Here is a 12,633-nt window from a genome sequence, read left to right on the forward strand (position 1 = left end):
ATATATATATATATGCAGACCACATCCACAGGAACCCATCTCTTCCCACCAGACTTCACCTTCCAATATCACACTTAGTTACAAACCCATCAGTACACTGACCCAGTATCACACAGCCCTGGTCCAGTCACCTTCCAATAGCCCCACCTATGACTGCACAAGGTTTTCTCAGGACATCTAGATATAAACCATAAAAACATGTATCACTGTAATATTATATATTTTACTCTTTTGGGAAGATACCTAGATCAAATGGAATTTTTAGTTCTAGTTTTTTTTTTTAAGGAATCTCCATACTGATTTCCATAGTGGCTGTACTAGTTTACATTTCCACCAATAGTGTAGAAGCATTCCTTTTTCCAAGTGGCTTTTCCAACATTTGTTATTATTTGATTTCTGGGTGATGGTCATTTCTTCTGGAGTACGATGGAATCTCAGAGTTGTTTAAATTTTCATTTCTCTAATGACCAGTGATGTTGAACATTTCTTCATGTACTTATTGGCTGCTTGTACTTCTTCTGAGAAGTGCCTATTCATTTTACTTGCCCACTTTTTACTGGGTCTTTTACTTTGGGGATTTAATTATTTGAATTCTTTATGTATTCGAAACATTAGCACTCCATTTAAGGCACAGTTGACAAAATTCTTTCCAATTCTGTAGCTTGTCTTTTCATTTGTTGGTTGTTTCTATTTCTGTGAAGAAGCTTTTTAATTTGATATGATCCCATTTGCTGATTCCTGATATTACTGTGTGCTCATCCAACTGATATTCTGTTGAGAAAGTCCTTGGCTAATCCTATGTCTCAAGAGTTTTACTGATTTTTATCTTCCAGCGGGTTAAATGTTTCTGTTTTAACATTTAGATCTTTGATTCATTTTTATTATACTTTAGAGATATGGGTCTAGATTCAATCTTTTGCATGTGGATATCCAGTTTTCCCAACACCATTTGTTAAAGAGGCTATATATCTTTCCTTCAATGTATGTTTTTGGCGTTTTTGTCACAGGATAGATAAATGTACTTGGAATTGTTTCTGCTTCCTCTATCCATTGATTCTCATGTCTGTGCCAGTACCATGCTGTTTTGCTTTTGTTACCCAGGATTGCATCTGCCCTACCCTCAGGCCCTGGAAATTACTGTTCTACCTTATGTTCCTACCGTTTTGTCTTTTCCAAATTGTCTCACAAATGGAATCCCAAAGATGACACCATAGAGTGTGCAGTCTGTGGATGTAGCTTCTTTCATTTAGCACTGGGAACCAACCACCCATGTCCCCAGCATCAGTAGCCTGTTTCTACTGCTGAATAGTATTTCATTGTGTGAATGCACTGTGATGTACTTATCCATTTGCCTATCGTGCCTTTGGGATTTTTCTCTCCTGGGTATTTTATTTTATGTTTTTATGATGCTGGAGACAAAACCCAGGGCCTTCACACTGAGCTACACCCATTCCTTTTAAAATTTCTTTCTTTTTAAATTTTGAGATAGGGTCTTGCAAAGTTGCAAAGTTGCAAAGTTGCCCAGGCTGATCTCAAACTTGTGATATTCCCACCTCAGCCTCCCAGAATGCTGGGATTAGTGGCCTGTCCCACCACTATTAGTTTCCCCTCTGATTTTTGGCAATTGCAAAGAAAGCTTCTGTAAACAGTCACAAACAGATTTTACATGGATGTTCCTTCATTTCTGCTGAATAAATAATCAGCATGGGATTTCTGTATCTGTGAGTTAAGGGTGTGTTTCACTTTGAGAGACTGACAAGCCATTTCTAAAGTGGCCACAACATTCTGCTTTCTCAGGTCAGTGTCCTGGAGTTTTAGCTGCTCTATGTTCTCCTATGCACTCACTGTGCCAGATTAAAAGGTTTCAGCCACTCTGAATAGGGACGTAGGCTGGACATATAAATTTGAGAGGTGTTGGTATGTGTGTATGCATGTGTCTCTCATACATACCTACTCTTGGCCTGATGAATCTGTGCAGAGTTGTATTAGCCAACTTCGTGTTACTACATTCATGTATCAGAGGCAGCTAACTTATAAAGAGTTAGCTCATGGTTTTGGAGGCCCAAGAACATGTTGCCTGAATCGACTCAGGCAAGGGCGACAGATCATGGTGGGAACACATATAGAAACAAGGTGGCCACATCTGAGACCAGAGCAGTAAGAGGAAGATACCAATCCCATAATCTCCTTCAAGGGCACAGCCCCAGTAATTCAAGGTCCTCCCACTGGGCCCCTCCTCCTGCAGGTTTCTCTTTCCCAAGAAACCCAAACTGCAGCATCAAGCAGAGCACATGCCCAGCAATCAGATACCCAAGCAAAGGACAGTAGGACTGGGCAGCCAGATAGATGGAGGGAAAGTAAAGAGACTGTGCTAAGTTCAAACTATAGAAAATCTTGGAAAACAGAAAGTGAACCACCAGTCAAATATTGCTAAGTGACTGCAGTTGACGGAGTGCATCCTGGTCACTGGGCTCAGAAGGATGGTGATGAGAGCCAGGTGAGAGAGCACTAAGAAGGACACTATCTTGGAGGGTGGAGCAGCATGCTCTGGGACAGGGTGGCAAGATCTGCAGCCTGCTTCTCCAGCTTCCTTCTTTATCCTCAGTATAGAAATCTAATTTTAATTGGTGTGGCAGTGTGCCCAGCTGAAAAGACTACATTTTCCAGCTCTCTGGAATGATTACACTTTAGACTGATGCTTGTTGAGTGGACTTCCAAGAAAACTCCTTAAAAAGGGAGAGGCAGATGGTTGGTAGGGATCCATTCTGCCTTTCTCCATCTCCTTCCTGAAGCAGGGACATTCTGCCCGCAGCCCAGCTGCTGTGAGGCATTCTTTAGTTAAGATGGCCTTAAGGATGCAAGCTAGCTCACAGGATGACAGAGAAGCAAGGCAGAGATGATTTAGATCCCAGACAGTTCTCTGGATCAGGCAAACCAGCTCAGACTGCCCACGTTGACTTCTGGTCCTCAAAGCCAGAGGTAGATAAATCCACTCCCTGCTGGACATCCTTCCTAAAATACAGATTGTGAGCCATAATACAAATACATCAGTTCTCCCAAATTTTAATTTAATCACCCAAATTAATAATAAAATAGCATGTTTTGAAGTTAAATTAAGCTGATCTTCTAATTCACATAGAAAAATAGACAAACAGGAAATTCCAAGAGATTAAGTATCAGTGGGTGAAAGGTATCATTATATTTTGAAGCTATAATAAATAGAACAGTGTGGTACTAGGGGAAGACAGCAAGGCTTGACAAGGAGGAAATCAAGAGTGCTCTCATAAGAAGCAGGGTGAAGGGTGGGGAGTGGGAAAAGCTTTTGGGTTCACTGAAGGGGCAGCAGCACTGAGTCTGGCCCTCCAACATAGAGGAGGCAGGATGGGGAAGGCCTGGCCAGAGGACAGGAGAGCACACTAGGGGTGTGTGTGTGTGTGTGTGTGTGTGTGTGTGTGTGTGTGAGATCATGTGGGGTGGGAGAGGCCAAGGTGGTAATGGGAATGGCCAGCATTCATTAATCTCTCCCCAGATGGTGAATACTGTAGCAGGGCTTTCCTATCTTCCTCTGAGAAAAGCTACAGCCTCCTTCAGCTTTTCTGTTGTCAGAAATATTTATGGTCCTGAGCTTGTGCTTTCCATAATGTGCCTTTGGGCTGTTCCTCTATTAGGCCAGCTAGGGGCTATTCCAAGGCCTTGGCCTCCTGTTCTTTTCCTTTGAATAAAATTCCTAGAGTCATGGATTCATTTGTTTCTCCATGCATCAAGAGAAAAACGAGTCTGTGTGTGTGTGTGTGTGTGTGTGTGTGATGGAAAGGGTAATAAGTAGATTTTGCTCTGGAGAAACTACCAGTCTAGTTGGTGGGGCCAGTTACCTTTCTATGGTTTGAGTGTGTCCCCAAAAGCTCATGGTTAGAGACTAAACTCCCAGTGCAGCAGTGTGGAGAGATGGGATCTTTCAAATGGACAAGGCCATCAGGACTTTGCCTCATGAATGGGCTAAAGCTGCATGGCAAGAAGGGATTCCTAATTAAAGAAAGAGTGTGGCCCCTCTCCCCTCCCTCCCCACTCCACATCCACACACTCCTGTGTTCTCTTGCCCTTCCTCCTCTGTCATGGGATGACACTGTAAGAAGGCCCTTGACCTGCTCTTCTGGAGTCCAGAACTGTAGAAAAGAAGTTACTTTATAAATTATCTGATCTCAGATATTCTGTTACAGCATCATGAAACATACCCAGGCACACTTGTGTGGATAATTTGTAACCCAGAATGGGAAATGGTGAGCCCCAGTGGCCCACTGCAGTGCTCCTAGCCTGCAGGGCAGCAGAGATCATTTCATCACTGCCTTCCTTCCTACAAGGGGCCCAAGATGTTCCCTCTTTCTCAGGGTCAAGAAGAACATGTGGCCAGAGATGGTCCTTGATGCACAGCCCAGGAGCCACTGCCAAGCTATTGGGTCTCTCCTACAGGGACTTCTAGACTGCCGTTAGCGTGGCTGATTGGCCAGCCATGCCTTGGGCTGCTTTCTTCACCTCATGGCCAGTGCACTCACTGCTTCCCAAGCAGATGCAGCCCCATCACACCTTGGTGCTCTGGAGCTAGGTATGAAGATGCTTCCTGTCTTCTCCCTTGCTCAGAGCTCTAGTGCTGCCCCTCTTTGTTGGGTGTTTTGTATCTTGCATGATGGCAATATCTACAGGCCACTGTTGCTGCCATCCAAGTCATCTCTTTGAGCTTTATCCTGTGCTTGTGGAGGCTAGGAGTGCAGTCCATGCTTCTTAGGCACTTGGTCGTATCTGTAAGTGCTCCCTAGCTAACTAACGGGCTGGAGGTGAGAGTACAGACAAACATCACCAGAACCGAGTCTCCAACGTTTGGAGTCTGCGCCGCTCAGGTACATATAGAAGAGCCACTTTTATCACCCTGGGAGGCCACCCTTGATGCAGGCTCCCTTTTCTCCTGCTGGCAATCCCCAGTCTCTGCTTGAAAGCTTGAGTGACAGATTTCTCACCATTTCCTGGGGAAGCACATTCTAATTTCAACGTGAGAACGTGCCTCCTTGTAATGACTCAATATCCGTCTTTCTTAATCTTTTGCCAACTGGTTTGTGTTCTGTCTTCTGAAATCTCACAGAAAAAAATAAACCCTATCCCCACAACCTCCACGAAACCCAGTGGAAGAATTTACAGAGCGGATGCTCTCTGTCTCCAGGCGTGGTGATCATACCACACCCCGTCTGTTCTGATTTTGTCTCTGTGCAGGTGTCTTCCCACCCCTCCACCACTTCCTTTCTTGGGAGCAGCCAGTATTGGGGATGGAAGGGAGAAAAGTCTGCAGGTGGCCTGGAAGACCTTTGATCAGGAACCCCACCCCCCTCAGGCTGATTTAGGACTCACCTTTCCCTCTGCTGAGGACAAGAGATGCATCTCATTCTGCACAGTCTCTGAGAGACCACACCCACGTTCTCCAGACAGCAGCTCATTGAAAACGAAGTGAGCCAAGCAGGCTGTGCCAAGCATATGGTGCCTCCTTCATCCCTTCTGGCATGAGTCCCTTCAGGCGGAGGAAAGGAGGTTGGCACCCTGCTGTGGTGGTCTGCAGCTCCCACTTAGCTCTGTCTGAAAAGAAACACAGTGCCCACAGGTTGGGGAGTAAGACAGGGGCCCAAGCACATTCAGAAAAACCAGAAAGACCCTTCTCTGCCTTGCTTCCCAGGGTAGCGTCCAGGCTGCAGGCCATACAGGGGCCTTGAGAAGTAGGAAAGAAGGTGCTGGCAGGCAGGGGGCTTTGAGAAGGCGGTCTTTCCAGGAGCCATTGTGCTCTTTCCCACACACTTACTGCTCCTCTGAGCTGTCAGCCAGCTCCCTGCCTGCTCTCTGTTTATGCCAACCCTCACCCTACTCCAGGAGAGATGCTGCCCAGGGGCTGTTGCATATTCACATTAAGAGAACACCATAGCAACCCAAAGGCAGCAGAAATACTTCCGGGCAGGTGCTCCAAGCAATAGCACTCCCTCTGGGATGTGTGTGAGCCATGGAGGCAGAACCACAGAGCTCAGGCAGGGCCTGTGAGGTCTGCCCTATGGGGCAACCTACTTGCATAAAACTGAGGGCACTGACCAACCCAAAACCAACATTGTAGATGGATTTGGGTGCATTAACTCAGTCCTGAATGAGGGAGGGATGTACAATGATGTCAAAGTCTCAGGGCCCTGCTTTAGAAGACCCAGACTGTTTCTGGGGTCTACAACTAGGAGGGTACTATTTTAGTCTGTTTCTCTGCTATAACAGGATATACAGGCAAGCCAATTTATAAAGGAAAAAGAATTATTTATCGCAGTTCTGGAGGATGAGAAGTCCAAGGTCAGGGTGCCAACACCTGGTATAGTCATCTTGCACTATAGCATGGCAGAGAAACAGCAAGCATGGTAGCTCAGGCCACCCCTCCCTTTCTTACAGAGCCAATAACCTACCCCAGGGGTCCCAGACATGTGACCTCATCTAATCCAGGTCACCTCCAAAGCCCACACCTCCAGATACCACACATGCCAATTTGGGATTAGGTTTCTCCCATGTGAACTTTTGGAGGGGACATTCAAACCATGGCGAGTGGCAGTGCTCAGTTGCAAGAGTGCAAGCATGCTTTGGATTTCTGAGAAGGACACTGGGACACCAGGTGGCATCAGCTCTGGAAGTAGCTTTCCAGTTTGGGATGGGTGACACTGCTTGCTGAATACACATCATGCTTTGGAGCCCAGAGGCGTGGGGCTCTGATTTCACTGTGTCACAGAAAATGTGGGAGCTGAGGTCATGAGCTCTAAAGTCAGGCTGCTTTGGGCCTGCACCCCATTGCTTCAACTTCTCCTGCGACCATCAGTGAGGTGGAGGATAAGTACCTGCCACACAGTCCATAAGAAGTGGACCCTGGGATGTTTCAGAGAGCTTGTCCCTTACTAGTGGTCTGGTTTTGGATAAGGTCACTCTGCTCTCTGTGCTTATTTTCCTTTTAAAAATAGAGGCAAGACTGGGACCTGCATTATGGAGCAGTTGAGAGGATTAAGCGACATAATATGGGAAGGGGGCTTAGAACCCTGCCAAATCTATCATCTGTATTTGATAGATGTTAGTAATGATGAACAACTTGAAGGGTGTGGGAGGGTTAAACAATATGTGTGTAATGCAAGTGTCTGTGCCAGCACAAGTGGGCTGCCAGTAAGAATTAGTAATAACAGTACTATTGTTTTCCATGACTTCAACTCCCCACCTGGAAAATGGGAAGACTGTCTTCTACACCTTTCGGTCTTTCAAACGTAAATGTACACATGACTTTGGAGAGAAGAATCCCAGCAATACAAGACATTAGCACAAATATACAATGTGTGCTCCACAAAATCAGCAATGATTCTCCCAAATCTTTGAAAATAAGACACAGACTTTACTCTGCTTCCATCAGAGCAGCCAGACAGAAGGTGAGGGAGATGGTTCTCATCCTGTTGAGAGTACACTGCCATCTGGAAAGAATGAAACTTTAATTAAGAACAAAGAAGAACAGGCAGAGGGTTAGCCTAGAGTCCCCATGGAGGGGGTGGCGGGGCTCCTGTGCTTTGGGAATGGCAGGACACGGAACCCTCTTTCTTCTCAGACAGCAGAGGGCTCTTGGGGTGATGTGGCCTGACAGCCATCCAGTGGTGCCCAGAACTTCCTGTAGTAACTTCGTTGAGCAGCATCTGATCCTCCTGGGTGCTTCAGTGTCAGGATGGGGAATCTATAGCAGCAGTTTCTAAGCATGGTCCCTGGAGCAGTGGTATCAGTATCACCTGAGGCTGGGTACACGGTCATACAGAGAAGACTCAGCTGAGACAGGGCTAGTATCCTCTCTACCAGACCTCAAGGAGATCCTGATAAATGCTTGCATTTGAGAACTATTGGTCAATAGCAAAAGATGGTGGAGGACATCTTCTGATGGGGTGATGTCCAGGTCTGCCTTCCTGCATTTCAGTGTGCAAACCAGCTTGTGTTTTGGCACTAGATAAACCTGAGTTTAAATGGAAGCTTAAATTCTGGCTGTGTGATTTGGGGAAGCTTGGAGCCTCCATTGTGTTATCCCCAAAAGGGACACCTACCCCGAAGGCCATAGTAGGGACTGGAAGTGAGTGTGAATGTGAAATGTGAAATGCTAGGCCCATGTTCTTGTTACCAAATGGGAAAAATGATGAAGAAGCATTCTACCAACTCCACCTTTTCTTCCCCTCTCCCCAGAAATTGGCCGGGTGCCTTGTCCATAATAGGCAGTTGCTATATAAATAAAATTAACATGAAGCATCCTCAGCATTTGCCATCTGCAGCTCATTCTGATGTGAATGTCCCTTGTCTTCCGCACCTACTCCCACAGACACTGAGCACAGTGAGAAGCTGGGATAGTTGTACAGAATGCACTTGAACAAAACAGAACAACTCCAAAGGCATAGCAGCTTTCCTACACCATCACATTCCATACCCTAATGCAGATTTTCCTAGGAGCATCCAACATGCCTTTAAACATTTCTTCCTACCCAACTAGCTGGTCTTCACTGCAGCCAAATGCCAAACTATCCAACGAGCAACCACACCTCCAACGTGCACTCACTCATATGCACACAGGCTGACATATGTGCACACAATCTCATGTGTATGCACACATACTCATACACACACTTGTGCACACACTCACGCATACAGGAGAAACCATCTGTTCTGTCTCTGGTCCAGGAAAGGTGGGTGGCTTTCCCTTGCTGTGGGTGATGGTCCACCCATGTCAGTTAGAGCTATATGTGGCCTTCACAGGAGTTGTCTGTCTTCTTGCTTGTGGAGAGAGGAAACCCATCGAGGTGATTTGCTGCTCCAGGGGGAGCACTTAACTCTAGCACTCTGCTCTGAACAGAAGCCAAAGCTCTGTCTACAAGAAGAGACAAAGGCATTTTTATTTCTGCTTTCAGCTTCACACTGGGTGCAAAATACCAAGTGGACAAAAGACTATCAATACATGCCAAGCCGTGAGGAGAGTGAAGCTCACTTAGCTGCCTTGACATCGATTTTCACCTGCTTTTGTTGATGAACCTGCATCGGTAAGTAGTGATAAATCCATTAGACAAACATGGCACTCCATTATTCACAGTGTCTACCTCAGCCTGGCATGGTATGGGAGGCTTGCCTGGAGGCTGGGGAACCTGGTCAAACTAGGGGTGAGACTGGCTGGTCACTGGAGGGAGGGGGACCTTGGATGCCTTGTGACCCACATTGCATTACTGGGTATTGCCAGGCAACACCATTCTGAGCTCTGATTCCCACCTGTTCCTGAAAGTTTATAAATGACTGTTAGAGAGACAGCAGAACAGAGTATATTTTTTTATACTTCCTTCCTCAGAGCTACGCAGGCTGGAACACTCCCCGCTACTACACACACACACACACACACACACACACACACACACACACACCATCTATATACAGAAAGCTAAATTCAGAGGTATAAAGTGACTTGCTTGGGGCCTCACAAAAGCAGCAGAACCCAGAACTCCAAAAGAAGTAGAACCCAGCAGCCTGGTTTCCAACCCAGCTCCAGTGGAATCTGCATGTTATGGGGTCTCTTCTCCTGTTCTTGTACCATGAGGACAATATTAGTCTTGGGGCATGAATTGGAACAGAGCCCTGTTGAAAAGCCTGTTGGACCTAGCAGGTATCAAAAGGCAGGATTTGGAGTTCCTCTGATCTGGCAAGGTGCAGAGGCCTGGGCATGGGGCATGGTGGTGTGGGTAGGAATCTCTGGAAGGTGGTGCTGGGCTCTGGCAGAGAGTGGCACCTCAGGGTGATGCCACATGGCATGGCTGGGAAGAGCCAGTGCTTCCAGGGCTGGTCTGGGTGAGCAGTTGCTTGGTGTCAGGCTGCTCAGGGGCTGACTCTGTACCACCTGGCCATAGATGGACCTGAGCTTAGGAGTGTTAGGAGTCTGTTGAGTCCTCAAAGCAATCCATAGCAGAATTAAAACTTGAATTATGCTTTGTCCCACTGCCACTGTCTACTAACCATTGTGCCCAAGGTTGGCAGAGGGAGAAGGGAGCTAGAAGGAAGGGGTGACTGCCAGTCTGGTTAGGTGATTTTATTCTCCCCACATGGGTACCTGGCAGAAGGATCAGAAGACTGAGCAGGCTGCTGAAATCTTCCTTCATTCCTCAGAAGCAAGGGCAGGAGCTGGACTTGGAGAGAGGAGGCACAGGAGGCTGGGAAAGCCACTCTTGCTGTGCAGGCCTTCATCTTCAGAAAGCCTCCTTTCCTCCCTTCACATCCAGACTGCTTGTGCACAACACTAACTTAAGCCTTCCGTAGGGTCCTGTCTCCTTAGCTGCAGGGTTAGTCTTTGAGGCAAGAGTTGAAGCTGCTCCTGGATTTGTTGTCTCTCCAGGTGGAGCTTCTGCTTCAATACCAGTGGCTGACTTCTTATCTTGGTGGTGTTTGAACAGGCAGCCAAGACCTGCCCTTCAGGAGCTGCAAACAGTTACTCAGCAGAAGACGGCAGCAGTGGGTGTAACATCATGGTCTGGTGGCAGTACAGACTATTCTCTCTGAGAGAGTTCCTGGTGGTGATGACGGATGTCTGGCATGGTCCTGTAGCCCATGTGGGGGGGACAGAGTATGTGCTGCAGATTGAATGGCCCACCCGACTCTGGGTCTTCAGGTGGCCTTGAGAGGAGGTGACACCTCAGAAACTGATGACCCTGACTACAGCTGGTTTTAAGACCGAGGGTCATTCCTAAGCCCTGACTCTCAGATTCCTAGCAAGTAAGCCGGAGGTTTACCTGGCCAGGTCCTAATTTATGCACAGTAATTATGCCCTCCAAGCTGGACTGCTAATTGCTTTTGCTATTTCTGGACTCTGCCCCTCCTGATCTGCCCTGCTGTGGGAGACAGAAATAACCTGGCACTTGGTGGGCAATTATCACGGAGTGCTTCCAGAGTCAGCACACACTGAGCTGCAGCTGCGGATCCCTGACTCAGCACGTGTGGTTGGCCAGGATCATGGGGGTCCCTGGCCCTGGTGGGCAGCACCTCATGGCCCTGGAGCCTTGTCTACTTCAGAGAGCACTCTCCCTCTTCCTCCTTCACCGATTGTGTGTTGAAGCACCTTTCTCTCTAGGTCCTTTTGACCTTGTTTGTACCTCATTGTCCTTGACCATGGCCCCCATGTAGGGAGCAGGGACTTGATGAAAGAAAGAGGGAGTTAGTTCCAGGAAGACCTTTAATTTCTAGGCCTAGATTCCTCCATTTAATAACTACTTCCCAGTTGTAGCTTTTGAATGTCTCTTTCCACTAGTTCTCATGGTCTTTGGGGAGAAAATAGAAGTCTAAATGTGGCTTAGATCTAGCTGTCCCCTAAAGCCTCATATGCTCATAGGTGAGGCTTTGGGAAGTGACGGGGTCAAGGGGCTGACGCTCATCGGTGGATTAACCCACTGGTGAGTTTATAGCTGACTTACTGTTGGGAGGGATCTGGTTGGAAGAGAGTAGTCCCTGGGGCATGGCCCATAAGAGTTTATCTGTTCCCCACTCTTCCCTTCACTTTCTCTGCTTCTCACTACCATGCCATGACCTGCTTCCCCTCTGCCATGACACTTTGCCTTGGAGCCAGTTGACTAGGGTCTGAAACCTCTACAAACTGTGAGCCAAGATAAATCATTCCTCATTTTGCCTGTGCATGTGTCTCAGTGGTGAAGAAAGTGACTAAGACACCAAATGGTAGGTTTTATATTTGCAAACACTCTTTTGGCTTTAGGAACGAATGAATGGTTGCAGTGGTGGCCAGAGAGAAGCACTAGGCACTCAGAGAAAGGTGAGCACATCTGCTTTGTGGCTCTGGTGGGCTTCCAGGAGAAGGTGGGGCCAAGCTGCCACAAGGATAGATGGGAAGACCACTCTAGCAACACAGAGCAACTGAGTAGGAAAAGTTGGGGGCCCCAGGTCTGCAGGGTCCTTAGAGGTGGTCCCCTGGGCAGGTACAGACCTTCTCCTTCCTCACAAAGCTCATTAATTCCTTTCCTTCTTAGAGCCTCAGCTCTGCAAATGAGAACTGTCAAGAGGAGAAAAGTTTTGCTGTTGCCCAGGTTGGGGTCTTCAGCAATGGGGAAGCAGGTCTCACCCCTGAGCCTTAGCCCTGCCCCACCTCACTGTTTGTTTCTCCCTCCCAGTCCTCAGAGCTGGGGATTCAGGCTCACCTTCTTAGTTCAACAAGGCACTGTCCTCATTGTCAAAGCCCCTGGGCCTTTAGTTCAACAGCATCTCCGATTTGTACTAGTCCCCACAGCACTTTGTAGGCTCGCTTCTTTAACCACTTTCTGGGCACATGACACCTGCCGCTTAAGCTTCACACCCTCCTTTTCCATATAAGCTCCCACTCCCCAATAGCTTTTTTTTTTTCTCGGCACTGGGGATCAAATTTAGGACCTTGGGCCTGCAAGGCAGGCGCATTGCCACTGACTAAATTCCTGGCCCTCCCCAATAGTTTTGAATGCCTTAAAAGCAGCAGCCTTACTGTGTAATTGGGGGGGGGCTCCATCACCTGGCACAGTGCTGGATGTGACCCCTGGACAGCAGGGGTGGGACTCC

The 12,633-nt window shown here is 47.5% G+C and overlaps 1 long non-coding RNA gene across 1 annotated transcript in view; it reads right to left on the reverse strand.

The window, feature by feature from the left end:
* LOC104874630 overlaps positions 1-12,633 on the reverse strand; it is a 79,460-nt gene that overhangs the window by 24,459 nt on the left and 42,368 nt on the right. The window contains exon 2 of the long non-coding RNA XR_783798.1: positions 5,395-5,616. This is a non-coding gene — a long non-coding RNA (uncharacterized LOC104874630). The remainder of the gene's footprint in view (positions 1-5,394; positions 5,617-12,633) is intronic.

This window comes from Fukomys damarensis, unplaced genomic scaffold (assembly GCF_012274545.1).
Source record: "Fukomys damarensis isolate Sample0158 unplaced genomic scaffold, DMR_v1.0_HiC HiC_scaffold_16, whole genome shotgun sequence".
Taxonomy (NCBI): Eukaryota; Metazoa; Chordata; class Mammalia; order Rodentia; family Bathyergidae; genus Fukomys; species Fukomys damarensis.